Here is a 25,365-nt window from a genome sequence, read left to right as displayed (position 1 = left end):
TTCATACAGGCGTCCTAATTCCCAGAGAAGCCAGACTAAACCATGCGGGAGAGAGTAGTAGCAGTTTAATTTGCTCACTTCTCGCTTTCTCCCAATCCCCGAGTGACACTGCGATGTTCACTAAGTGTACAATACATCAAGAACACCTTACTAATGTTGCATTGCAACCCCCCCGCACCCCCCACCCTTGCATTTCTCCTCAGAAAAGCCTAAATTAGTTGGGGCACAGACTCTATAAGGTATCGAAAGCTTTCTACAGGAATGCTGGCCCAAGTTGACTCACACAGTTGAAAGTTGGCTGGATGTCCTTAGGGTGGTGGACCATTCTTGATACACACCGGACGCTGTTGAGCCTGAAAAACCCAGCAGCGTTGCAGTTCTTGACACAAACCGATGAGCCTGGCACCTACTACCATACCCCGTTCAAAGGCACATAAATATTTTGTCTTCCCGTTCACCCTCTGAATGGCACACATACACAATCCATGTCTCAATTGTATCAATCCTGTTTCCTCCCCTTCACCTACACCAGTTATTCACAAACTGTGGTACACATACCCCCAGGGGTACGCTCAGTGCAGTCGGGGGTACACATACCCCCAGGGGTATGCTCAGTGCAGTCGGGGGTACACATACCCCAGGGGTACGCTCAGTGCAGTCGGGGGTACACTTTCCCCAGGGGTACGCTCAGTGCAGTCGGGGGTACACGCACCCCCAGGGGTATGCTCAGTGCAGTCGGGGGTACACAATCCCCCAGGGGTACGCTCAGTGCATTCGGGGGTACACACACCCCCAGGGGTACGCTCAGTGCAGTCGGGGGTACACATCCCCCAGGGGTACGCTCAGTGCAGTCGGGGGTACACTTTCCCCAGGGGTACGCTCAGTGCAGTCGGGGGTACACCTTCCCCCAGGGGTACGCTCAGTGCAGTCGGGGGAACACATACCCCAGGGGTACGCTCAGTGCAGTCGGGGGAACATATTCCCCCAGGGGTACGCTCAGTGCAGTCGGGGGAACACACACCCCCAGGGGTACGCTCAGTGCAGTCGGGGGTACACTTTACCCCAGTGGTACGCTCAGTGCAGTCGGGGGTACACATTCCCCCAGGGGTACGCTCAGTGCAGTCGGGGGAACAGTTCCCCCAGGGGTACACTTTCCCCAGGCGTACACTCAGTGAAGTCGGGGGTACACAACCCCAGTGGTACACATACCCCAGGGGTACACCCAGTGCAGTTGGGGGTACACATACCCCAGTGGTACACATACCCCAGTGGTACGCTCAGTGCAGTCGGGGGAACACATTCCCCAGGGGTACACTCAGTGCAGACGGGGGTACACATACCCCAGTGGTACACATACCCCAGGGGTACACTCAGTGCAGTCGGGGGTACACATACCCCAGTGGTACACATACCCCAGTACACATACCCCAGTGGTACGCTCAGTGCAGTCGGGGGAACACCTCCCCCAGGGGTACGCTCAGTGCAGTCGGGGGTACACAATCCCCCAGGGGTATGCTCAGTGCAGTCGGGGGTACACATACCCCCAGGGGTACGCTCAGTGCAGTCGGGGGAACACATACCCCCAGGGGTACGCTCAGTGCAGTCGGGGGTACACATTCCCCCAGGGGTACGCTCAGTGCAGTCGGGGGTACACATACCCCAGGGGTACGCTCAGTGCAGTCGTCGTACACCTTCCCCCAGGGGTACACTCAGTGCAGTCGGGTGTACACATACCCCAGTGGTACACCTACCCCAGGGGTACACTCAGTGCAGTCGGGGGAACACATACCCCCAGGGGTACACTCAGTGCAGACGGGGGTACACATACCCCAGTGGTACACAATCCCCCAGGGGTACACTCAGTGCAGTCGGGGGTACACATACCCCAGTGGTACACATACCCCAGTGGTACGCTCAGTGCAGTCGGGGGTACACAATCCCCCAGGGGTACGCTCAGTGCAGTCGGGGGTACACATACCCCAGGGGTACGCTCAGTGCAGTCGGGGGTACACTTTACCCCAGGGGTACGCTCAGTGCAGTTGGGGGTACACATACCCCCAGGGGTACGCTCAGTGCAGTCGGGGTACACCTTCCCCCAGGGGTACACATACCCCCAGGGGTACACTCAGTGCAGTCGGGTGTACACCTTACCCCAGTGGTACACCTTCCCCCAGGGGTACACTCAGTGCAGTCGGGGGTACACATACCCCAGTGGTACACCTTCCCCCAGGGGTACACTCAGTGCAGTCGGGGGTACACTTTACCCCAGTGGTACACTTTACCCCAGTGGTACGCTCAGTGCAGTCGGGGTACACTCAGTGCAGTCGGGGGTACACACACCCCCAGGGGTATGCTCAGTGCAGTCGGGGGTACACCTTCCCCCAGGGGTACGCTCAGTGCAGTCGGGGGTACACATACCCCCAGGGGTACGCTCAGTGCAGTCGGGGGTACACATACCCCAGTGGTACACATACCCCAGGGGTACACTCAGTGCAGTCGGGGGTACACATACCCCAGTGCTACACATACCCCAGTGGTACGCTCAGTGCAGTCGGGGTACACTCAGTGCAGTCGGGGGTACACATTCCCCCAGGGGTACGCTCAGTGCAGTCGGGGGAACACCAAATAAAAATAAAAATATTTTTTATTTTTATATATTTCCCCCAAAAAATGTAAGGTTGTTTGCTTTTCTTCCATTTTTCAAACAGTCCATTTATATTTTCCAACGGGGACATTCATTTGGGTGAGATTATTTTCTCGCCTTGAGTAGCCTCTTTTCACCTCCGAAAATGAAATGAAACCATCTAGTGTTCAGCGAAATAACAACACAATGTCAAATACTGGTAGCCTCATCACATAATTAACATCCAATCTCATTAACCCTTACTCTCTCGAGGGAATTCCACTAACGGTCCGTATGGAGCCAAACGTAGCAAAAGCCATGAAAGGGAGTGGTAACGCGCGTGTAAGCAGTTGCTCCCGACACCACTTGGGTCACTGCAGCATCCCCTGAGAGAAGTTTTTGGACACTACAGTGAAAACGATTAAAGCAAGGCCCCTGAACTCTGGTGTATCTTCTGCACTATGCAATGATATGGGCAGCGACCATGTGACGCTTTTACAACATACAGAACAGCGCTGGTTATCAAGGGGCAAAGTATTGACACGTTTTTTTTTTACGAGCTTCAAGTTTTCTTTACAGACCATAATTTTCACTTGTCGGACCTCTTGCATGATGATGAGTTTCTCACATGACTGGCCTGTCTGGGTGATGTTTTATCTCACCTGAATGATCTGAATCTAGGATTACAGGGACTCTCCGCAAATATATTCACTGAGCGGGACAAAATTGAGGCTATAATTAAGAAGTTGGAGCTCTTCTCTGTCTGCATTAACAAGGACAACACACAGGTATTTCCATCATTGTAGGATTTTTTTGTGTGCAACTGAACTTAAGCTTACGGACAACGTCAAATGTGATAAAGCGAAGCACATGAGTGAGTTGGGTGCTCAATTACGCAGGTACTTTGCCGAAATGGACGTCACTAACAACTGGATTCTTCATCCCTTTCGTGCCCTGTCCACATACTGATATCTGAACAAGACAGGCTCATCGAAATTGTAACAAACGGTTCTGTAAATTGAATTTAATCAGAAGCCACTGCCAGATTTCTGGATCGGTCTGCGCTCAGAGTATCCTGCCTTGGCAAATCGCGCTGTTAAAACACCGATGCCCTTTGCAACCTTGTACCTATTGTGAGAGTGGATTCTCGGTCCTCACTAGCATGAAAACTAAATACAGGCACAGACTGTGTGTGGGAAATGATTTAAGACTGAGACTCTCTCCAATACAACCCAACATTGCAGAGTTATGTGGATCCTTTCAAGCACACCCTTCTCATTAACCTGTGGTGAGATTATTCTCGCCTGAGTAGCCTCTTTTCACTGCCAAAAATGTAATTAAACCATCTAGTGTTCAGAGATATAACACAATGTCAAATACAGGTATCCTAGTCAAATAATTAACATCCATCTGGGTTTCTGGACAGCACTTTGTGACATCGACTGATGTAAAAAGTGCTTTATAAAGACATTTGATTGATTGATGGTGAGTTATTCACAATTTTCGATTAACAAATAAGGTTTTAAATATAAGGTGGTTAAATAAAGAGCAAAATGATTGATTATTATTATATTATTATTTGTGCCCTGGTCCTATAAGAGCTCTTCGTCATTTCCCACGAGCCGGGTTGTGACAAAAACTCCCACTCATTCTTATGTTTAATTAATAAATGTATCGTATAGTGTGTGTGTGTGTGTGGCAGGCTTACAATAATGGCAACAACAACATTTGAGAGTGCTCTGACCCTGGTGCTAGAGGGGGTACAGCTGGAGGTTGAATGTTTGAAGGGGTACGGGACTATAACAAGTTTGGGAACCACTGATCTACACTGATTGAAGTGGATTTAACCAGTGACATCAAAACGGAATCATAGCTTTCACCTGGATTCACCTGGTCAGTCTTTGTCATGTAAAAAGCAGGAGTTCCTAATGCTTTGTCCACTCAGGGTAAATTACCATCATATTCCCCAGCGCTGTTCTGCTCTGCGATCACTCTCCAGGTGTCATGTTACTGTGAAATGTAAGGTAAACACAAAGCTCATTGTCTAAAACCCAAATATCTTTGTGAATACATAACCTGCTATTCTAAAATACAAGGTAGGACTACTACAGTAATGGATGCTGTCAGGTATACAAACACGAAAAAGCACAGCTGTGTCATCTTTGTCCTCGGAAACAAATAACAACGCAAATCCTCCAAAACAACCAATCCTGAGCCGATACGGTCGCAGCTGTGACCCTCCTCTCCTCCCCTCCTTCCTACTCTGCTCTCCCCTTCTCTCCTCCCCTCCCTCCTACTCTGCTCTTCCCTTCTCACCTCCTCTCCCTCCTACTCTGCTCTCCCCTCCTCTCCTCCCCTGCCTCCTACTCTGCTCTCCCCTCCTCACCTCCCCTCCCTCCTACTCTGCTCTCCCCTCCTCTCCTTCCCTCCCTCCTACTCTGCTCTCCCCTCCTCTCCTCCTACTCTGCTCTCCCCTCCTCACCTGTCAAAAGTGGTTACGGAGGAAGCCGCCCTCGCTTCGGTCGGTCCGACAGCTCATCTGGTAGCTGTGGAAACCAGAGGTGTCCCCAGGTGAACCAATGGCAGTGCCCGTTATGAAAATTGGGCGCCATGGGAGTGATAGAGGAGGGGTGAGGAGGGAGTGCGGGGTGTTGTGCGTGCATTGTACGTGCATTGTGCGTGCATGCGTGACTTCGAGGCACACGTAGAAACTTTTCCCTCATTGGTGGATTCCATCCAGTATACATCACACCATCTCAGTTGGCATAACAACAAATCGTCTTGTGTTGTGATTCTTCTGATCTAGAATGGAGAGCTGTCGACTCGATACCAGACTACTTTGTTAGCACCACATAGCACCATTAACTGTTATTGTCAAAATGACAAAAACAATGGGCCATTTTAGTCACATCACATTTGTATTGCCTCATTAACCTAGAGTAAACAAAAATCACTGACTTCCATGTAAACAAACATACATAGCCCTGTTCTACCAACATGTTTTTCTGAATAACATCCTATTCTCTTCCCAACAGCAGAAATATGACAAACCTATATATGAATTATCGGTCCCACTTTATTTGAAGTCCATCTTATGGAGGCTTCATAAAGCATTCATATAGACTTCACAAGGACTACATAAATGGGTCACAAATCATCTCTAACAGTATGTCATGCTCTGTAAAGGAGTAAATGGTTGTGTCCCATTATGAACCTTTATAGAGCATGATATACGGTTATAGATGATTTGTGAAGCATCTTTGTAGTGCTTATGAAGCCTATATGAAGGGAGGGAGGGAGGGAGGGAATGAGGGAGGGAGAGAGAGAGAGAGAGAGAGAGAGAGAGAGAGAGAGAGAGAGACAGCGGCACAATCACCAGATGGTGCCTCAAAGTTTTGGCGTAGTAGTATGGGTATGGTGTCAATTCCGATTCAAAAGTCAAACAGGCACGAGAAACATCATTGCGTGAGCAAACACTTGAGTTAAGAGAGAAGAACTGTGGTCGAGCGAGCAGAGGACAGGTGCCGCGAGCGCAGGCCAGCGTGTTGTGTTCAAATTAAACTTGAGAGCTTGCTAGTGTGACTTTCAGCCAGCAGAACTGCATTTCCGCCCGGAGTCAATTAATTTGAGAGCAGAGATTTTGGTTCGCCTGAAGAAATACTCTCTCACACCAATTTTCCAGCGCTCCAAAATCTGGTTTGCTCTGTTAACTGTTTACTGTAATTTTATCAATTCAAGTCAATTAACATGTAGCAGTCCACTGAAACACAGGTCAGTGTTTTGGTCAGGTTTTTTGGACCAATTACCTCTTTACTGCTCTCTAACCAGAATTTTTACCATTGAGATGAAAAAGAAAACGGTGAAAGGTGAACGATGGCTGACAAAAATAAAGTAGTAAGTTCGATAGTTTTTCAGTGGAGAAACTAGCTAACCAACTAGCTAGCTAATCAACTATGAATTCAATATTGAAATTGAAGTAGGCAGTTATTTAGTCTTATTTTATTAAAGCAGGCTATTGATGAGGCAAGGTAGTTGAACAACAGCTAGCTATGAAGCTAACTACCTAACATTAACTAGCTAACAAACGTTTAGCAATGCAGTTTAACCTCTTGAAGCTAGGGGGCACTATTTTTATTTTGGGAAAAATAACATTCCCAAGTAAACTGCCTATTCCTCAGGACCAGATGCTAGAATTTGCATATAATTGACAGCTTAGGATAGAAAACACTCTAAAGTTTCCAAAACTGTCAAAATATTGCCTGTGAGTTTAACAGAACTGATATTGCAGGCGAAATCCTGAGATAAATCCAATCAGGAAGTGACTCTTATTTTGAAACCCCTGTCTTTCTATGCATCCCTATTGCCCATTGAAAGGGATATCAACCAGATTCCTTTTTCTGTGGCTTCCCTAAGGTGTCTACAGCCTTTAGCCGTAGTTTCAGGCCTTTATTTTGAAGAATGAGCGTAAATGTCCACATTGCGTAAGTGGTCTGTTGTTGGCTCTCAGTGTGATTTTTGAGCAAAACAGAGAGGTAGCCATTTTTCCTCCTGGTCCTAGTTAAAAGCCAACTGTCCCGGTTGATATATTATCGAATAGATATTTGAAAAACAACTTGAGGATTGATTATAAAAAACGTTTGCCATGTTTCTGTCGATATTATGGATATAATTTGGAATTTTTGTCTGCGTTGTCATGACCGCTATTTCCGGTGGATTCCTAGGCATAACGCATCAAACTAACGGAGGTATTTGGATATAAAAAATAACTTTATGGAACAAAAGGAACATTTGCTGTGTAACTGGGAGTCTTGTGAGTGAAAACATCCGAAGCTCATCAAAGGTAAACGATTAATTTGATTGCTTTTCTGATTTTCGTGACCAAGTTACATGCCGCTAGGTGTACATAATGTTTTGTTAGTATATCGAATAATTTACACAAACGCTTGTATTGTTTTCGCTGTAAAGCATAATTTCAAAACCTGGGATGACAGGGTGATTAACAAAAGGTTTGACCAGGTGGATTAAGGCTTCTCCTCAGGAGACAGGTCATTGTGTGTAAAGAGAACACGTTTGACCAGGTGGATTAAGGCTTCTCCTCAGGAGACAGGTCATTGTGAGTAAAGAGAACACGTTTGACCAGGTGGATTAAGGCTTCTCCTCAGGAGACAGGTCATTGTGAGTAAAGACAACAGACAGACAGACAGACAGACAGACAGACAGACAGACAGACAGACAGACAGACAGAGACAGACAGACAGACAGAGACAGACAGACAGACAGACAGACAGACAGACAGACAGACAGACAGACAGACAGACAGACAGACAGACAGACAGACAGACAGACAGAGCTGCTGTATTGATTTAGTCAAGTCTTGGTCATTTTGACAAAATTCACATTTTTATCATTTTAATAATAATTTAGTCTTGTTATTGTCAAAATGACAAAAACAATGGGCCATTTTAGTCAACTAGTAACATTTTAGTCACATCACATTTGTATTGCCTCATTAACCTAGAGTAAACAAAAACCACTGACTTCCATGTAAACAAACATACATAGCCCTGTTCTACCAACATGTTTTTTTGAATAACATCCCTATTTTGAGAGAGAGAGAGAGAGAGAGAGAGAGAGAGGGGCACAATCACCAGATGGTGCCTCAAAGATTTGGCGTAGTAGTATGGGTATGGTGTCAATTCCGATTCAAAAGTCAAACAGGCACGAGAAACATCATTGCGTGAGCAAACACTTGAGTTAAGAGAGAAGAACTGTGGTCGAGCGATCAGAGGACAGGTGCCGCGAGCGCAGGCCAGCGTGTTGTGTTCAAATTAAACTTGAGAGCTTGCTAGTGTGACTTTCAGCCAGCAGAACTGCATTTCCGCCCGGAGTCAATTAATTTGAGAGCAGAGATTTTGGTTCGCCTGAAGAAATACTCTCTCACACCAATTTTCCAGCGCTCCAAAATCTGGTTTGCTCTGTTAACTGTTTACTGTAATTTTATCAATTCAAGTCGATTAACATGTAGCAGTCCACTGAAACACAGGTCAGTATTTTGGTCAGGTTTTTTGGACCAATTACCTCTTTACTGCTCTCTAACCAGAATTTTTACCATTGAGATGAAAAAGAAAACGGTGAAAGGTGAACGATGGCTGACAAAAATAAAGTAGTAAGTGCGATAGTTTTTCAGTGGAGAAACTAGCTAACCAACTAGCTAGCTAATCAACTATGAATTCAATATTGAAATTGAAGTAGGCAGTTATTTAGTCTTATTTTATTAAAGCAGGCTATTGATGAGGCAAGCTAGTTGAACAACAGCTAGCTATGAAGCTAACTACCTAACATTAACTAGCTAACAAAGGTTTAGCCATGCAGTTTAACCTCTTGAAGCTAGGGGGCACTATTTTTATTTTTGGAAAAATAACGTTCCCAAGTAAACTGCCTATTTCTCAGGACCAGATGCTAGAATATGCATATAATTGACAGCTTAGGATAGAAAACACTCTAAAGTTTCCAAAACTGTCCAAATATTGCCTGTGAGTTTAACAGAACTGATATTGCAGGCGAAATCCTGAGAAAAATCCAATCAGGAAGTGACTCTTATTTTGAAACCCCTGTCTTTCTATGCATCCCTATTGCCCATTGAAAGGGATATCAACCAGATTCCTTTTTCTGTGGCTTCCCTAAGGTGTCTACAGCCTTTAGCCGTAGTTTCAGGCCTTTATTTTGAAGAATGAGCGTAAATGTCCACATTGCGTAAGTGGTCTGTTGTTGGCTCTCAGTGTGATTTTTGCGCAAAACAGAGAGGTAGCCATTTTTCCTCCCAGTCCTAGTTAAAAGCCAACTGTCCCGGTTGATATATTATCGAATAGATATTTGAAAAACAACTTGAGGATTGATTATAAAAAACGTTTGCCATGTTTCTGTCGATATTATGGATATAATTTGGAATTTTTGTCTGCGTTGTCATGACCGCTATTTCCGGTGGATTCCTAGGCATAACGCATCAAACTAACGGAGGTATTTGGATATAAAAAATATCTTTATGGAACAAAAGGAACATTTGCTGTGTAACTGGGAGTCTTGTGAGTGAAAACATCCGAAGCTCATCAAAGGTAAACGATTAATTTGATTGCTTTTCTGATTTTCGTGACCAAGTTACATGCCGCTAGGTGTACATAATGTTTTGTTAGTATATCGAATAATTTACACAAACGCTTGTATTGTTTTCGCTGTAAAGCATAATTTCAAAACCTGGGATGACAGGGTGATTAACAAAAGGTTTGACCAGGTGGATTAAGGCTTCTCCTCAGGAGACAGGTCATTGTGTGTAAAGAGAACACGTTTGACCAGGTGGATTAAGGCTTCTCCTCAGGAGACAGGTCATTGTGAGTAAAGAGAACACGTTTGACCAGGTGGATTAAGGCTTCTCCTCAGGAGACAGGTCATTGTGAGTAAAGACAACAGACAGACAGACAGACAGACAGACAGACAGACAGACAGACAGACAGACAGACAGACAGACAGACAGACAGACAGACAGACAGACAGACAGACAGACAGACAGAGACAGACAGACAGACAGAGACAGACAGACAGACAGACAGACAGACAGACAGACAGACAGACAGACAGACAGACAGACAGACAGACAGACAGACAGACAGACAGACAGACAGAGCTGCTGTATTGATTTAGTCAAGTCTTGGTCATTTTGACAAAATTCACATTTTTATCATTTTAATAATAATTTAGTCTTGTTATTGTCAAAATGACAAAAACAATGGGCCATTTTAGTCAACTAGTAACATTTTAGTCACATCACATTTGTATTGCCTCATTAACCTAGAGTAAACAAAAACCACTGACTTCCATGTAAACAAACATACATAGCCCTGTTCTACCAACATGTTTTTTTGAATAACATCCCTATTTTGAGAGAGAGAGAGAGAGAGAGAGAGAGAGAGAGAGAGGGGCACAATCACCAGATGGTGCCTCAAAGATTTGGCGTAGTAGTATGGGTATGGTGTCAATTCCGATTCAAAAGTCAAACAGGCACGAGAAACATCATTGCGTGAGCAAACACTTGAGTTAAGAGAGAAGAACTGTGGTCGAGCGATCAGAGGACAGGTGCCGCGAGCGCAGGCCAGCGTGTTGTGTTCAAATTAAACTTGAGAGCTTGCTAGTGTGACTTTCAGCCAGCAGAACTGCATTTCCGCCCGGAGTCAATTAATTTGAGAGCAGAGATTTTGGTTCGCCTGAAGAAATACTCTCTCACACCAATTTTCCAGCGCTCCAAAATCTGGTTTGCTCTGTTAACTGTTTACTGTAATTTTATCAATTCAAGTCGATTAACATGTAGCAGTCCACTGAAACACAGGTCAGTATTTTGGTCAGGTTTTTTTGGACCAATTACCTCTTTACTGCTCTCTAACCAGAATTTTTACCATTGAGATGAAAAAGAAAACGGTGAAAGGTGAACGATGGCTGACAAAAATAAAGTAGTAAGTGCGATAGTTTTTCAGTGGAGAAACTAGCTAACCAACTAGCTAGCTAATCAACTATGAATTCAATATTGAAATTGAAGTAGGCAGTTATTTAGTCTTATTTTATTAAAGCAGGCTATTGATGAGGCAAGCTAGTTGAACAACAGCTAGCTATGAAGCTAACTACCTAACATTAACTAGCTAACAAAGGTTTAGCCATGCAGTTTAACCTCTTGAAGCTAGGGGGCACTATTTTTATTTTTGGAAAAATAACGTTCCCAAGTAAACTGCCTATTTCTCAGGACCAGATGCTAGAATATGCATATAATTGACAGCTTAGGATAGAAAACACTCTAAAGTTTCCAAAACTGTCCAAATATTGCCTGTGAGTTTAACAGAACTGATATTGCAGGCGAAATCCTGAGAAAAATCCAATCAGGAAGTGACTCTTATTTTGAAACCCCCCTGTCTTTCTATGCATCCCTATTGCCCATTGAAAGGGATATCAACCAGATTCCTTTTTCTGTGGCTTCCCTAAGGTGTCTACAGCCTTTAGCCGTAGTTTCAGGCCTTTATTTTGAAGAATGAGCGTAAATGTCCACATTGCGTAAGTGGTCTGTTGTTGGCTCTCAGTGTGATTTTTGCGCAAAACAGAGAGGTAGCCATTTTTCCTCCCAGTCCTAGTTAAAAGCCAACTGTCCCGGTTGATATATTATCGAATAGATATTTGAAAAACAACTTGAGGATTGATTATAAAAAACGTTTGCCATGTTTCTGTCGATATTATGGATATAATTTGGAATTTTTGTCTGCGTTGTCATGACCGCTATTTCCGGTGGATTCCTAGGCATAACGCATCAAACTAACGGAGGTATTTGGATATAAAAAATATCTTTATGGAACAAAAGGAACATTTGCTGTGTAACTGGGAGTCTTGTGAGTGAAAACATCCGAAGCTCATCAAAGGTAAACGATTAATTTGATTGCTTTTCTGATTTTCGTGACCAAGTTACATGCCGCTAGGTGTACATAATGTTTTGTTAGTATATCGAATAATTTACACAAACGCTTGTATTGTTTTCGCTGTAAAGCATAATTTCAAAACCTGGGATGACAGGGTGATTAACAAAAGGCTAAGCTGTGTTTCGCTATATTTCACTTGTGATTTCATGAATATGAATATTTTCTAGTAAGATTATTTGACCGTTGCGCTATGCTATTTAGCGTAGTTGATGACAATTATCCCGGATTCGGGATGGGTGGTTCCAAGATTAACCAAAGCCAAAGCTATTACTATTGGTTAGAAAGATGGTTCTATACTGAATGTACAGTATGTGATAGTCATAGCTAAACAATATGAGTAGTGTAGGTAAGGTATAAGTGAACCTACAGGAAGAAAGCTCTCCACAAGGTGGGTTGTTCATGGACTGACAGCATGCCGTTCTATACTGAACCATGCTGACTGACAAGTGGAATGGATTTGTACAGGGCAATTACACTATAAAGGAGTGACGTTGAGACTCAAGATGTTTTTGCTTTAAAATGTATGTCAAACAAACCTATTGCCGTGGAATTGCCCTACAGCTTGGCTCAGTCCAGTCACACATCTTATCACTTATTTGGCTAATTGTTTAACCATAGTTGCCTATTTTGATACAGCTACAGGGTAGCCTAGTGGTTAGAGCGTTGGACTAGTAACCGGAAGGTTGCAAGTTCAAACCCCCGAGCTGACAAGGTACAAATCTGCCGTTCTGCCCCTAGGCCGTCATTGAAAATAAGAATTTGTTCTTAACTGACTTGCCTAGTAAAATAAAGGTTAAAAATAAAATGGACTGTTACCTTGAACGCAACATCAATATGTTAAAACATTTGAACTGAACTTGGTCTGTGACATCATTGTGAGTAGAGAGAACACGTTTGACCAGGTGGATTAAGGCTTCTCCTCAGGAGACAGGTCATTGTGTGTAAAGAGAACACGTTTGCCCAGGTGGATTAAGGCTTCTCCTCAGGAGACAGGTCATTGTGTGTAAAGACAACACATTTGACCAGGTGGATTAAGGCTTCTCCTCAGGAGACAGGTCATTGTGTGTAAAGAGAACACATTTGACCAGGTGGATTAAGGCTTCTCCTCAGGAGACAGGTCATTGTGTGTAAAGAGAACACATTTGCCCAGGTGGATTAAGGCTTCTCCTCAGGAGACAGGTCATTGTGTGTAAAGACAACACATTTGACCAGGTGGATTAAGGCTTCTCCTCAGGAGACAGGTCATTGTGTGTAAAGAGAACACGTTTGACCAGACGGAGTCAGGTTTCTACCTCATCGCCCTGGACCTCTACAGCAACGAGGCAGAGAACCTCGAGTTTGGACCAGTGAGTCACCAACTCATCCTATGACTTACACAACTCAGCACATATGAATCCTTCCTCAAACTCCAGTGCCATACTTTGTTTAACTTTTACCAATGTCTATGGGTTATACATTTAATTTAAGTTGGGACTCCATTGTCATGACGTGGCCCTTTTGGGTGTATATCGTGGCTCCCCACCTCTCTCACTCTTTCTCCCACCACAGGTTTTACAACGGTCATAAATTCCTGGAAGAAACTCTCTCCTGGCTGCCATGGAGTATTGAGGGAGAGAGCCTACAGTGCCTCGCAAAAGCATTCAAACCCCTTGGCTTTTTCCCTATTTTGTTGCATTACAACCTGTAATTTAAATGGATTTGGCTGAAGTGAAATGAAAAAAAGGACTTGTTTAAAAAAAATATAGGAAAAAAATGGAAAAATGGTGCGTGCATATGTATTCACCCTCTTAGCCATGAAGCCCCTAAATAAGATCTGGTGCAACCAATTACCTTCAGAAGTCACATAATTAGTTAAATAAAGTCCACCTGTGTGCAATCTAAGTGTCACATGATCTCAGTATATATACACTTGTTCTGAAAGTCCCCAGAGTCTGCAACACCACCAAGCAAAGGGCACCACCAAGCAAGCGGCACCATGAAGACCGAGGAGCTCTCCAAACAGGTCAGGGACACAAATGTGGAGAAATACAGATCAGGGTTGGGTTATAAAAAAGTATCAGAAACTTTGAACATCTCACGGAGCACCATTAAATCCATTATAAAAAAAAATTGAAAGAATTAGGCACCACAACAAACCTGCCAAGCGAGGGCCGCCCACCAAAACTCACAGGCCAGGCAAGGAGGACATTAGTCAGAGAGGAATCAAAGAGACTAAAGATAACCCTGAAGGAGCTGCAAAGCTCCACAGCGGAGATTGGAGTATCTGTCCATAGGACCACTTTAAGCCGTACACTCCACTGAGCTGGGCCTTATGGAAGAGTGGACAGAAAATACATTCCTTAAAGAAATAAACAAGCAAACATGTTTGGTGTTCGCCAAACGGCATGTGGGAGACTCCCCAAACATATGGAAGAAGGTACTCTGTTCAGATGAGACTGAAATTGAGCTTTTTGACCATCAAGGAAACGCTATGTCTGGCGCAAACCACACACCTCTCATCACCCCGAGAACATCATCCACACAGTGAAGCATGGTGGTGGCAGCATCATGCTGTGGGGATGTTTTTCATCGGCAGGGACTGGGAAACTTGTCAGAATTGAAGGAATGATGGATGGTGCTAAATACAGGGATATTCTTGGGGGGAACCTGTTTCAGTCTTCCAGGGATTTGAGACTGGGACAGAGGTTCACCTTCCAGCAGGACAATGATCCTAAGAGTTCTGCTAAAGCAACACTCAAGTGGTCTAAGGGGAGGCATTTAAATGTCTTGGAATGACCTAGTCAAATCCCAGACCTCAATCTAATTGAGAATCTGTAGTATGACAAAGATTGCTGTACACTAGCGGAACCCATCCAACTTGAAGAAGCTGAGCTAGATGTGCCAAGCTTATAGAAACATACCCCAAGAGACTTGCAGCTGTAATTACTGCAAAAGGTGGCTCTACAAAGTATTAACTTTGGGGGGTGAATAGTTATGCATGTTATGCAAGTTTTCAGTTTTTTTGTCTTATTTCTTGTTTCTTTCGCAAGAAAAAATATTTTGCATCTTCAAAGTGGTAGGCATGTTGTGTAAATCAAATGATACAAACACCAAAGAAATCTATTTTAATTCCAGGTTGTAAGGCAACAAAATTGGAAAAATGCCAGGGGGGGTGGATACTTTCACAAGCCACTGTACACTGTACAAAGACATTCTTCCTGCCAAAACTCCTAATTGGAGAATTCCCCAAAATTGGAGAATTAAACAATATTTATATTTTGAGAATGTGGGAATGGTCCGTGGACACTTAAGGGACAGTCATGTCGAGTTTGTCTCAATTGGTGACCTCATGAAGGACATGAAACACATATTACTGTACACTTCTCAATTATGGGGTTTGCATCTGATGGTTGTGTAAAATATATGATTGAATATGAAACTATTTGTTAGAAGATGTAATGTGATATTTGCCTTTTAAACGAGATACTTGTTTAGATACTTGTATAGATGCGTTTTAACTAGTCAGTGGCCACGCCTCTGACTAGTTAAAGACATTACATCAGGAGTCATGGAACGCCCCCTTTTCTACTCTAGTATAAAAGCCACTTCCAACTAAATTTACATTAAATCAGAAAACATGAAGCTGTCTCAGCCTCCAGTATTTATGCAATAGTTTGTGTCGGGGGACTAGGTTCAGTCTGTTAAATCTTGAGTATTTCTCATGTCTCATCCGGTGTCCTGTCTGAATTTAAGTATGCTCCCTCTAATTCTCTTTCTCTATTTCTCTCTCTCTTCTTTTGGAGGGCCTGAGCCCTAGGACCATGCCTCAGGATTAGCTGGCCTGATGACTCCTTGCTGTCCCCAGTCCACCTGGTCATGCTGCTGCTCCAGTTTCAACTGTTCTGCCTGCGGTTATGGAACCCTGACCTGATCACTGGACGTGCTAACTTGTCCCGGACCTGCTGTTTTGGACTCTCTCTCTACCGCACCTCTTGGCCATGTTCTGTTATAATCTCCACCCGGCACACCCCTCAGAGTCTGGTTCCTCTCTAGGTTTCTTCCTAGGTTCTGGCCTTTTTAGGGAGTTTTTCCTAGCCACCGTGCTTCTACACCTGCATTGCTTGCTGTTTGGGTTTTAGGCTGGGTATCTGTACAGCACTTTGTGACATCGGCTGATGTAAAAAGGGCTTTATAAATACATTTCATTGATTGATTGATGAAGCGGTAGCTACATGTTGAAATGGTTGGCAACTCTACAAGAGTCAAAAACGCAAGGATGAGGTCCCCACATTGAAATGGCTAAGAAATCTACAAACTAAAGAACAATTATTCGGTCTGCAGCTGTTTAAATACTTAATTCTGGTAAACGCAGCCGATCTAAGAACATTTCCGGATGGTACTCTGAAGTGTCCATTATAACAACTACAACCACGAAAGACCTTGGGACTTCTGGGGAACGCAATCAGAGACTCTCTGATGAACTATCATCCAGCAGATGGACCGGCGATCACAGAGAGGGACAACCAAGACGTACACTCGTAAATATGTCAATTGCATTTCTAAAATCCAAATGAGTGGTTGTTAGGGTGCTAAATGTCCATATTTATGATGAGGTATTCAACTGTATGTATGTAGTGAATCCATTCTGAGTTTCCCGCTCTTGAACTGACCCCACCCATTTCCTTTGTCTACAAAGCCGTCATATAGGCTTAGCCCACTAGAGATTTTTCTATCATGTCAGTAACCAATATATGACCTATTGTGTGTGTGTGTGTGTTTATGTCATTCTGTGATTGATTAAGTTATTTAGTAAATAAATAATGAAGCTTATTTGTTTATCACTGATCTATGCTCGGGTTCGTGCAGATATCCAAGGGTTTGCGACATTCAGAATATGACTGATGAGGTGATAATACATTAATAAGTGACTGTAATCGATAAGATTTGAAAATATCTGAAGAGTTATCTTTGGGAAATAAACTCTCTTTAAACGTTTTCCCATGGTGCCACGACTTCCTAGTTAATTAAAGTTACATGATTAGTTTAATCGCATAATTAAATTACAGACAGAGAATTGATGTCATAAATTAACAGTCTTCACATTGACTGATTTTTACGCTACGACATTTAACGCTACGACACCATACTAAATCTACCTGAACCTCGAGATATTCACTGGTTCTGAGGAAGGTGAAGTGCCCACCAACAGTGCCTAACGATCCACGGTTCCTCGCCTCAGACCTCCTCCAATAGGTTTTGAGGAGCCAATGGGTCAAGTTTTTGCTCTCAATTTCTCAAATTGCTCTCCCTTGGTACCCTAGGGTTTGGATTTCAGGCTGATGGGGGGCAAACTTAAAGGCAGGTGCGTGTCTTGATACAGTCTATATGCAAAACTATGTTCCCCCCACTTTAAATTAGTGGATTCGGCTATTTCAGCCACACCTGTTGCTGACAGGTGTATAAAATCAAGAACACAGCCCTGCAATCTCCATAGACAAACATTGGCAGTAGAATGGCCTTACTGAAGAGCTTTCCAAAAAGTCAGTTGGTCAAATGTCTGCCCTGCTAGAGCTGCCCCGGTCAACTGTACTCTTGTTGTGAAGTGGAAACGTCAACTAGTGCTGTCCTCGGTTGCAACACTCACTACCGAGTTCCAAACTGCCTCTGGAAGCAACGTCAGCACAGTAACTGTTCGTCGGAAGCTTCATGAAATGGTTCCATTGCCCGAGCAGCCACACACAAGACTAAGATCACCATGCTCAATGCCAAACGTCAGCTGGAGTGGTGGAAATCTCACCACCATTGAACTCTGGAACAGAGGTAACGCGTTCTCTGTAGTGATGAATCACGTGTCACCAACTGGCAGTCCGACGGACAAATCTGGGTTTGGCGGATGCCAGGAGAATGCTACCTGCCCCAATGCATAGTGACAACTGAAAAGTTTGGTGGAGGAGGAATAATGGTCTGGGGCTGTTTTTCATGGTTAGGGCTAAGCCCCTTAGTAAAGGGAAATCTTAACGCTACAGCATACAATTACATTCTATATGATTCTGTGCTACCAACTTTGTGGCAACAGTTTGAGGAAGGCCCTTTCCTTTCCTGTTTCAGCATGACAATGCCCCTGTGCACAAAGAGAGGTCCATACAGAAGTGGTTTGTTGAGGTCGGTGTAGAAGAACTTGACTGGCCTGCACAGAGACCTGACCTCAACCAAAAAAAATAGCCTATATTAATATATGTAGCCTTAGAAATAAGGTTAATTCAATCAATAACTTGCTAACATCAGATAACATTCATATATTATCTATTTCTGAGACTCACTTAGATAATTCCTTTGATGATACAGCAGTAGCAATACAAGGATATAACATCTATAGAAGAGACAGAAATGCTTATGGGGGAGAAGTTACTGTATATATTCAGAGCCATATCACTGTAACGCTTAGAGAAGATCTTATGGGTGAGGTGTTACTGTATATATTCAGAGCTATATCACTGTAATGCTTATGGGGGAGAAGTTACTGTATATATTCAGAGCCATATCACTGTAATGCTTAGAGAAGATCTTATGGGTGAGGTGTTACTGTATATATTCAGAGCTATATCACTGTAATGCTTATGGGGGAGATGTTACTGTATATATTCAGAGCCATATCACTGTAATGCCTGGAGAAGATCTTATGGGTGAGGTGTTACTGTATATATTCAGAGCCATATCACTGTAATACTTAGAGAAGATCTTATGGGTGAGGTGTTACTGTATATATTCAGAGCCATATCACTGTAATGCTTATGGGGGAGGTGTTACTGTATATATTCAGAGCCATATCACTGTAATACTTAGAGAAGATCTTATGGGTGAGGTGTTACTGTATATATTCAGAGCTATATCACTGTAATACTTAGAGAAGATCTTATGGGTGAGGTGTTACTGTATATATTCAGAGCCATATCACTGTAATACTTAGAGAAGATCTTATGGGGGAGGTGTTACTGTATATATTCAGAGCTATATCACTGTAATACTTAGAGAATATCTTATGGGTGAGGTATTACTGTATATATTCAGAGCCATATCACTGTAATACTTAGAGAAGATCTTATGGGTGAGGTGTTACTGTATATATTCAGAGCCATATCACTGTAATACTTAGAGAAGATCTTATGGGGGAGGTGTTACTGTATATATTCAGAGCCATATCACTGTAATACTTAGAGAAGATCTTATGGGTGAGGTGTTACTGTATATATTCAGAGCCATATCACTGTAATGCTTATGGGGGAGAAGTTACTGTATATATTCAGAGCCATATCACTGTAATGCTTATGGGTGAGGTGTTGCTGTATATACTCAGAGCCATATCACTGTAATACTTAGAGAATATCTTATGGGTGAGGTGTTACTGTATATACTCAGAGCCATATCACTGTAATGCTTATGGGGGAGGTGTTCCTGTATATATTCAGAGCCATATCACTGTAATGCTTAGAGAAGATCTTATGGGTGAGGTGTTACTGTATATATTCAGAGCCATATCACTGTAATACTTATGGGTGAGGTGTTACTGTATATATTCAGAGCCATATCACTGTAATGCTTAGAGAAGATCTTATGGGGGAGGTGTTACTGTATATATTCAGAGCCATATCACTGTAATGCTTATGGGGGAGGTGTTGCTGTATATATTCAGAGCCATATCACTGTAATACTTAGAGAAGATCTTATGGGTGAGGTGTTACTGTATATATTCAGAGCCATATCACTGTAATGCTTATGGGGGAGGTGTTGCTGTATATATTCAGAGCCATATCACTGTAATGCTTATGGGGGAGGTGTTGCTGTATATATTCAGAGCCATATCACTGTAATGCTTATGGGTGAGGTGTTACTGTATATATTCAGAGCCATATCACTGTAATGCTTAGAGAAGATCTTATGGGTGAGGTGTTACTGTATATATTCAGAGCCATATCACTGTAATACTTAGAGAAGATCTTATGGGGGAGGTGTTACTGTATATATTCAGAGCTATATCACTGTAATACTTAGAGAATATCTTATGGGTGAGGTATTACTGTATATATTCAGAGCCATATCACTGTAATACTTAGAGAAGATCTTATGGGTGAGGTGTTACTGTATATATTCAGAGCCATATCACTGTAATACTTAGAGAAGATCTTATGGGGGAGGTGTTACTGTATATATTCAGAGCCATATCACTGTAATACTTAGAGAAGATCTTATGGGTGAGGTGTTACTGTATATATTCAGAGCCATATCACTGTAATGCTTATGGGGGAGAAGTTACTGTATATATTCAGAGCCATATCACTGTAATGCTTATGGGTGAGGTGTTGCTGTATATACTCAGAGCCATATCACTGTAATACTTAGAGAAGATCTTATGGGTGAGGTGTTACTGTATATACTCAGAGCCATATCACTGTAATGCTTATGGGGGAGGTGTTCCTGTATATATTCAGAGCCATATCACTGTAATGCTTAGAGAAGATCTTATGGGTGAGGTGTTACTGTATATATTCAGAGCCATATCACTGTAATACTTATGGGTGAGGTGTTACTGTATATATTCAGAGCCATATCACTGTAATGCTTAGAGAAGATCTTATGGGGGAGGTGTTACTGTATATATTCAGAGCCATATCACTGTAATGCTTATGGGGGAGGTGTTGCTGTATATATTCAGAGCCATATCACTGTAATACTTAGAGAAGATCTTATGGGTGAGGTGTTACTGTATATATTCAGAGCCATATCACTGTAATGCTTATGGGGGAGGTGTTGCTGTATATATTCAGAGCCATATCACTGTAATGCTTATGGGGGAGGTGTTGCTGTATATATTCAGAGCCATATCACTGTAATGCTTATGGGTGAGGTGTTACTGTATATATTCAGAGCCATATCACTGTAATGCTTAGAGAAGATCTTATGGGTGAGGTGTTACTGTATATATTCAGAGCCATATCACTGTAATACTTAGAGAAGATCTTATGGGTGAGGTGTTACTGTATATATTCAGAGCCATATCACTGTAATGCTTATGGGGGAGGTGTTGCTGTATATATTCAGAGCCATATCCCTGTAATACTTAGAGAAGATCTTATGGGTGAGGTGTTACTGTATATATTCAGAGCCATATCACTGTAATACTTAGAGAAGATCTTATGGGTGAGGTGTTGCTGTGTATATTCAGAGCCATATCACTGTAATACTTAGAGATCTTATGGGTGAGGTGTTACTGTATATATTCAGAGCCATATCACTGTAATGCTTATGGGTGAGGTGTTGCTGTATATATTCAGAGCCATATCACTGTAATGCTTAGAGAAGATCTTATGGGGGAGGTGTTACTGTATATATTCAGAGCCATATCACTGTAACGCTTATGGGTGAGGTGTTACTGTATATATTCAGAGCCATATCACTGTAATGCTTATGGGGGAGGTGTTACTGTATATATTCAGAGCCATATCACTGTAATACTTAGAGAAGATCTTATGGGTGAGGTGTTACTGTATATATTCAGAGCCATATCACTGTAATGCTTATAGGGGAGATGTTACTGTATATATTCAGAGCCATATCACTGTAATACTTAGAGAAGATCTTATGGGTGAGGTGTTACTGTGTATATTCAGAGCCATATCACTGTAATACTTAGAGAAGATCTTATGGGTGAGGTGTTACTGTATATATTCAGAGCCATATCACTGTAATACTTAGAGAAGATCTTATGGGTGAGGTGTTACTGTATATATTCAGAGCCATATACTGTAATGGGAGGTGTTACTGTATATATTCAGAGCCATATCACTGTAATACTTAGAGAAGATCTTATGGGGGAGGTGTTACTGTATATATTCAGAGCCATATCACTGTAATACTTAGAGAAGATCTTATGGGGGAGGTGTTACTGTATATATTCAGAGCCATATCACTGTAATACTTAGAGAAGATCTTATGGGGGAGGTGTTACTGTATATATTCAGAGCCATATCACTGTAATGCTTAGAGAAGATCTTATGGGGGAGATGTTACTGTATATATTCAGAGCCATATCACTGTAATGCTTAGAGAAGATCTTATAGGGGAGGTGTTACTGTATATATTCAGAGCCATATCACTGTAATGCTTAGAGAAGATCTTATGGGGGAGATGTTACTGTATATATTCAGAGCCATATCACTGTAATGCTTATGGGTGAGGTGTTGCTGTATATATTCAGAGCCATATCACTGTAATGCTTAGAGAAGATCTTATGGGGGAGGTGTTACTGTATATATTCAGAGCCATATCACTGTAACGCTTATGGGTGAGGTGTTACTGTATATATTCAGAGCCATATCACTGTAATGCTTATGGGGGAGGTGTTACTGTATATATTCAGAGCCATATCACTGTAATACTTAGAGAAGATCTTATGGGTGAGGTGTTACTGTATATATTCAGAGCCATATCACTGTAATGCTTATAGGGGAGATGTTACTGTATATATTCAGAGCCATATCACTGTAATACTTAGAGAAGATCTTATGGGTGAGGTGTTACTGTGTATATTCAGAGCCATATCACTGTAATACTTAGAGAAGATCTTATGGGTGAGGTGTTACTGTATATATTCAGAGCCATATCACTGTAATACTTAGAGAAGATCTTATGGGTGAGGTGTTACTGTATATATTCAGAGCCATATCACTGTAATGCTTATAGGGGAGGTGTTACTGTATATATTCAGAGCCATATCACTGTAATACTTAGAGAAGATCTTATGGGGGAGGTGTTACTGTATATATTCAGAGCCATATCACTGTAATACTTAGAGAAGATCTTATGGGGGAGGTGTTACTGTATATATTCAGAGCCATATCACTGTAATACTTAGAGAAGATCTTATGGGGGAGGTGTTACTGTATATATTCAGAGCCATATCACTGTAATGCTTAGAGAAGATCTTATGGGGGAGATGTTACTGTATATATTCAGAGCCATATCACTGTAATGCTTAGAGAAGATCTTATAGGGGAGGTGTTACTGTATATATTCAGAGCCATATCACTGTAATACTTAGAGAAGATATTATAGGGGAGGTGTTACTGTATATACTCAGAGCCATATCACTGTAATGCTTAGAGAAGATCTTATAGGGGAGGTGTTACTGTATATATTCAGAGCCATATCACTGTAATGCTTATAGGGGAGGTGTTACTGTATATATTCAGAGCCATATCACTGTAATGCTTATGGGTGAGGTGTTACTGTATATATTCAGAGCCATATCACTGTAATGCTTATGGGTGAGGTGTTACTGTATATATTCAGAGCCATATCACTGTAATGCTTATGGGTGAGGTGTTACTGTATATATTCAGAGCCATATCACTGTAATGCTTAGAGAAGATCTTATGGGTGAGGTGTTGCTGTGTATATTCAGAGCCATATCACTGTAATACTTAGAGAAGATCTTATGGGTGAGGTGTTGCTGTGTATATTCAGAGTCATATCACTGTAATACTTATGGGTGAGGTGTTACTGTATATATTCAGAGCCATATCACTGTAATACTTAGAGAAGATCTTATGGGTGAGGTGTTACTGTATATATTCAGAGCCATATCACTGTAATGCTTATGGGGAGGTGTTGCTGTATATATTCAGAGCCATATCACTGTAATGCTTATGGGGAGGTGTTGCTGTATATATTCAGAGCCATATCACTGTAATGCTTATGGGGGAGGTGTTGCTGTATATATTCAGAGCCATATCACTGTAATGCTTATGGGGGAGGTGTTGCTGTATATATTCAGAGCCATATCACTGTAATGCTTATGGGGAGGTGTTGCTGTATATATTCAGAGCCATATCACTGTAATGCTTATGGGGGAGGTGTTGCTGTATATATTCAGAGCCATATCACTGTAATGCTTATGGGGGAGGTGTTACTGTATATATTCAGAGCCATATCACTGTAATGCTTAGAGAAGATCTTATGGGGGAGGTGTTGCTGTATATACTCAGAGCCATATCACTGTAATGCTTATGGGGGAGGTGTTGCTGTATATATTCAGAGCCATATCCCTGTAATGTTTATGGGGGAGGTGTTGCTGTATATATTCAGAGCCATATCACTGTAATGCTTATGGGGGAGGAGTTGCTGTATATATTCAGAGCCATATCACTGTAATGCTTATGGGTGAGGTGTTGCTGTATATATTCAGAGCCATATCACTGTAATGCTTATGGGGGAGGTGTTGCTGTATATATTCAGAGCCATATCACTGTAATGCTTATGGGTGAGGTGTTGCTGTATATATTCAGAGCCATATCACTGTAATGCTTATGGGGGAGGTGTTGCTGTATATATTCAGAGCCATATCACTGTAATGCTTATGGGGAGGTGTTACTGTATATATTCAGAGCCATATCACTGTAATGCTTAGAGAAGATCTTATGGGTGAGGTGTTACTGTATATATTCAGAGCCATATCACTGTAATGCTTATGGGGAGGTGTTGCTGTATATATTCAGAGCCATATCACTGTAATGCTTATGGGGGAGGTGTTGCTGTATATATTCAGAGCCATATCACTGTAATGCTTATGGGGAGGTGTTGCTGTATATATTCAGAGCCATATCACTGTAATGCTTATGGGGGAGGTGTTGCTGTATATATTCAGAGCCATATCACTGTAATGCTTATGGGGGAGGTGTTACTGTATATATTCAGAGCCATATCACTGTAATGCTTAGAGAAGATCTTATGGGGGAGGTGTTGCTGTATATACTCAGAGCCATATCACTGTAATGCTTATGGGGGAGGTGTTGCTGTATATATTCAGAGCCATATCCCTGTAATGTTTATGGGGGAGGTGTTGCTGTATATATTCAGAGCCATATCACTGTAATGCTTATGGGGGAGGAGTTGCTGTATATATTCAGAGCCATATCACTGTAATGCTTATGGGTGAGGTGTTGCTGTATATATTCAGAGCCATATCACTGTAATGCTTATGGGGGAGGTGTTGCTGTATATATTCAGAGCCATATCCCTGTAATGTTTATGGGGGAGGTGTTGCTGTATATATTCAGAGCCATATCACTGTAATGCTTATGGGGGAGGAGTTGCTGTATATATTCAGAGCCATATCACTGTAATGCTTATGGGTGAGGTGTTGCTGTATATATTCAGAGCCATATCACTGTAATGCTTATGGGGGAGGTGTTGCTGTATATA

Source organism: Oncorhynchus nerka, linkage group LG13, assembly GCF_034236695.1.
Source record: "Oncorhynchus nerka isolate Pitt River linkage group LG13, Oner_Uvic_2.0, whole genome shotgun sequence".
In the NCBI taxonomy this organism is placed as follows: Eukaryota; Metazoa; Chordata; class Actinopteri; order Salmoniformes; family Salmonidae; genus Oncorhynchus; species Oncorhynchus nerka.
The sequence above is the reverse complement of the archived record's forward strand: the minus strand, read 5'-3'. Positions refer to the sequence as shown.